The sequence below is a fragment of the Lethenteron reissneri genome, chromosome 35 (genome assembly GCF_015708825.2).
Source record: "Lethenteron reissneri isolate LAM-NWPU_2019-01 chromosome 35, ASM1570882v1, whole genome shotgun sequence".
Lineage (NCBI taxonomy): Eukaryota > Metazoa > Chordata > Hyperoartia > Petromyzontiformes > Petromyzontidae > Lethenteron > Lethenteron reissneri.
In genome coordinates, this window is record NC_083813.1 from 5163239 (window position 1) to 5168075 (window position 4837).

Genomic DNA, 4837 nt, shown 5'->3' on the forward strand with positions numbered 1-4837 from the left:
CATCAACAGAGCGCACGCCTCCCCATGTGGCACGAATCGCCAGGGCAGGCACCGTGCCAGCTAGTGACAGGCCCCGGGAGAGCCGCAGCAGCCCAGCAGCCCAACGCAGCTCCTGCCAGGCGCGCGCCGGCCCGAGCGGCGGCTCCTGCTGCCCATGCCGCGGCAAGATGCAGAGCCGCGGCGTCGGCATGGCAACGCCCAGGCACCGCGAGGTGCGGGGCCGCGTCGTCGCCGGCGGCCCCCACCGCGATCGCTGCAGGCAAAATAGCAGCCTGGTGCGGCGTCGCCGGCGGCAAAACCCGCATGCACAGCGAGGTGCGGTGCCCCGGCGTGACCCTCGGCCCACCCCGCGGCCGCGGCAACTATAGCAGCCGCGGTGGCGGGCGCGCCAAACCCCGCAGGCACGGCGATGCTCGGAACCGCGGCAACTTCCGCGGCGCGGCATCGTGAGGAGCCGCGGCAGCGATGCACGGGGCCACGGCGACACCCGCAGCGTACCCCGCCAGCGCGGCGATGGCCGGAACCACGGCGGCACCCTCGGCAACTCCCGTGGTGCGGCGAGGTGTGGAGCCCCGGACGTACCTGGGGCTCCCCCGGCGGGCGCAGCATGGTGCGGAGCTGTGGCATCGCCGCTGGCAGACCCCGCGCGCGCGGTGTGGCACGAAGTCGCGGCGGCACCCACGGTGGACAACGGCGTCGCAGTTGCCATGGCAGCCATGGCGCCGACGTGCGGCGTCGCATGAACAATGGCCGCCACCTGCAGCGTCGCAGTTAAAATGGCGGCCGCCTGAGGCGCCCCAACCAACATGGCCGCCGCTGGCGACGTCGCAGGCAAAATAGCCAGCTGGGGCGTCGCGGCGAAGATGGCGGCCGCCTCTCGCGGCGTCCCGGCAGTTGACAGTTACTCCCATCCCGAGTGCGGACCGGGAGGACCCAACTTCGCCTCCGCGATGTCGAGACGGGCGCAGAGCTGCGCGATCGCCTGCAGGAGCTGCCTCAGCAGGTCTGCAGGGGTGCTCCCCGTCTCCAGCGGTGGTGGCGGCGAGCTGGCACCCCCGCCCGTCGTCTTCTCGGGGCCTGTCACAGGAGCCCCGGACTCCGGGGTCACTGCCGAAGCCTCCTCCCCGCCGTCTTCATCCTCCGATCGTCCCGTCGCTGGGTTCTTGCGCTCCGCTCCCGATGTAAACATTGTAGCAGCAGTGCAGACACTCTGACACCAGTTGTAGAGAAGTTCCGACGGACGTACTCGGAGACGGAGGTATGGTTAGGGGCTTCCGCCAGGGTTTATTACTCTTGGTCAATACTACACAGGGTGCACAACTCCCAGGGGCTAGGGGTCCTACTCTGAGTCTGGGTCCCTGCCGGCTAGCTCCGGTCTCTCTCTCTCGTGTCGGATCGTGGAGTCTGCCGACTCCACCGACCGGAGAGAGAAGCACCTCTTCGGCTACCACCGGCTTCTCCCCAGACTCCCTATTTGATCCCTCTCACTATCCCTGGTTCCCTCTTCACCCTGTTTACTTCCCCCGTTCCTATAGTGACCCCGCTTACGTTACGGGGTCTCCCTTATATACCCTCGGAGGGGTGATGTCACGTGCACTGCCCAGCGCGTGCGACCCCAGGTCCCGTGAGGTCACCGCACCGGACAGCGCACACGACGCCACCACTCTCCACTACTCCTCTACATATCTATCAGGGGGAGAGCGCTCGCTTTGCATGTGTGAGGGCCCGGGTTCAAACCCCGGCATCTCCATGTTGGAAGCTTTTATTTAATTTATGTCTCCAACAAAGGTTGATTTCCAAAATTAATTGGCTGTGTCCATGTCCCTGTAATCGGGGTGCACGTGAACTCTCGTAAATATTACTCGATATGAACGATACCTTCGGATGAATTTGTCTTGATTTCCGGAACTTGCTGTTTGTATAACTAGCGATGCACACAGTGATCAAATAGTTTACTTAAACATTTGGACATGAAAACAAGTGCTTAGAAGTATCCAAAACACTTTTTTTATTTTCGAATTTAACACATTCCTGCGGAGGGAGCTGGTAGGAACGTTAGGTTGCTCGGTCAATGGCCAGGGTCAACGGCGGCGTGGTGTATTCCGCAAATATGGCCGACTGTAAGGGCGGGCACAAACCGGGGTGAGTAGGTTAAATGTTGAGTTTTATCAGGGCACTACGGGGTGACCAGCCCCTCCCCACCCAGCCCCTCCCCACCCAGCCCCATCCCTCCCACCCCCCACCCAGCCCCTCCCAGCCCCTCCCCACCCCCTCCCCACCCTCCCCTTTCCACCTAGCCCCACCCCTCCCATTTTTGGATGCACGACGGACGGACACAATACTCCCCTGTGGGCTGGTGTAACCAGGAGGTTCCTACCAGTAACATTTCCAAGAATAAATACATTGGGAAAGCATTATAGGATCCATCCACATGTATTCTTGTTATTTCTTTTTGTTTCAAAGAAATACATTTTGCTTGGACTCTGTGCAGACTCGATGTGTCCAGGGCCCAGGGCCAACAGGAGAGTGAGTGGGGTGACGAGGGAGAGGAAGAAGCTGACGAAGTTTCAACCCAGAGCCGGCCCAGCCACTAAGCGACCCTTGCAATTGCAAAGGGCCCCGTGGCCAGCAGAGGGCCCCCTAGAGTCACTGCTAGCGAGTGGGTGAAAAAAATCATACATCAAAGGGGCCTCCAACCAAATTTTGCTTAGGGCCCCCAAAGGCTCTAGGGCCGGTTCTGTTTCAACCCATACCTAGGTGGAACTGCGCCCCGGTAGAACCAGAATGGGGATGTAGCTCAGTGGTAGAGCGCACGCTTCGCATGTGTGAGGCCCCGGGTTCAATCCCTGGCATCTCCACGAGGTCATATTTTGCCAGTGGACAATTTTACTCGAAGGAATATGCGTGGCCTGCACAAAACGTCTGCTTGTTTTCATTCGTTATGGTTGCTGAGCACAGATCCAGAAGACCAACATGTCATAGGGTCAGCAATGAACAGCACTACTGTAGGGGTGTCAGGGGAAGGATTCCCACCAATAGGTGGGTTAGTGGGAGGGGTGATCGAGGAGATATAAGGAGAGAACGGGCGGGAAGAAAGGGCCTTTGGCGGGAACGATATTGGGACTGCTGGGGACAGGTGTGGATGGAAGAAAATGAATAAAGGACGAGACCCCTGCAATCTTGTGTCGGCTGCTCCTTTACATCTGGTGGCAGCGGTGGGAATACAATGGCTACAAAAAAGAATCCCCAGGGAAAAGAGCCAAGGGAAGAAGAAGCAGGGGCCGGGGATCCTTCCCATCCCGGGCAACAAGGGGGCCTGCTATCAGAAGCGGCAGCAGGGGGCCCGGATCGCCTGGAGGACCCCATGGAGGACCGCATGGCCTGCGTGGAGAGGGCACTCCAGGAGCTACTGCAGAGGCTCCCTATGGGGGGCCCGCAATCAAAGTTGTAGTCGATAAGAGTTAACATATTACAGGTAGGAACAACAGTTCCACACTGCCCACCAGGGATTATTTGTCTGTCTGTCGTGCATCGCCACGCCCTCGCTTTGTATTTCATAGAGCGCTTCGGGCGGGCTCAGCACCACGTGACGCGCCGCCCCACGTAGCTTGCGCCGCGTGACACGGATCGCACCAATGCGCTGTCCAACCAAGTTCCTACCTGCCCACTCCGAAGGAACGTGTTCGATGAGCTCTTCATACAATCTAGTCTGGTTAAACCCAGTATGGATCGTAGGCAGGCTTGCCTCAACGTTTAAAACCGGCGCAGATGTTCCCTTTTAAAGGGCTCCACTTTGAATAAGCATAGAGAAGGGAGGGCAACATTGTGACTGAGAAGACCTGTATCTTTGCATGATGGGATAGATCAGGTACCTTCCACACAGCGTTACGCAGCTGACGAAGAGATCATGCTGCTGGACTGATTTGGAGTGAGATGCCAAATCGGAGCTGGTAATAAGTACACTGCCCAGATAAGGAAACTTCTCCACTCTCTCCACAACTGCCCCATCACTGATGTGGAGGGATGGGGGGGTATATTGAGGCACATGTACACACTCACAGACATTACCACCCCCTACTCACCACTACTCACACCCACGACAGGCTCACCTCAACCCCATCACACACACCCCACTACTCCCATTCACCTCAACCTCATCGCATGCACACTCGCATTACACCATGCCTCACACAATATACTATACACCACACAGAGTACACTATATTACATCACATACGGCAATATTTACTGCAAACTACTGGATACAAGGCATTGTGCGCTCTGCAATACACCAGACACTTAAAGGGATGCACACACACACGCCCACACATTCGCGTACATCCGCAGCACACCCGTCCACGAACCTGTATGTCAATTATTTGGCTTGATATTTTAAAAGGCAATTTCATCAATTGCCCACTCATTTTGTAACTTGCCAAATTTGGGCCACGACAACTAAAAAGACGATTAGCAAATCTCGCGCTTTGTGCGACAAGGTCTTTATTGCCCACGTTTGCAGCAGATTGTGCACGTGGATGCCCCGATAAATTACTGAATAGAAGCAGAATTATAACTGCTGGACATTTGCAATCTGCTGCCTCGGCGGCAGACAAACAGTCGAAGCACGCGGCGATTTGTCTTTGCCTCGGGACATTGTATAACTTATACTGGTGACATTGAACTTACAAGAAGCGTTAGATTTTCGAATATTAAGTGCAATATAATGTACGGTGAGGCGCCCATTGCATACTGAATAAGGGAGACTGCAAACGAAAGGGCTGACAATTGTGCGGCGTCATACATGGTGCTGCTTTGCTTGATTTTTTTTGTTCATAAG

General features: G+C 56.9%; 1 non-coding gene across 1 annotated transcript; it reads left to right on the forward strand.

Moving 5' to 3' along the window:
- The first annotated feature begins 2786 nt into the window (after positions 1-2786).
- Positions 2787-2858, forward strand: TRNAA-CGC (transfer RNA alanine (anticodon CGC)). Its single transcript has one exon. It is a non-coding gene; the product is annotated as a tRNA-Ala (tRNA).
- The last annotated feature ends 1979 nt before the right edge of the window (positions 2859-4837 follow it).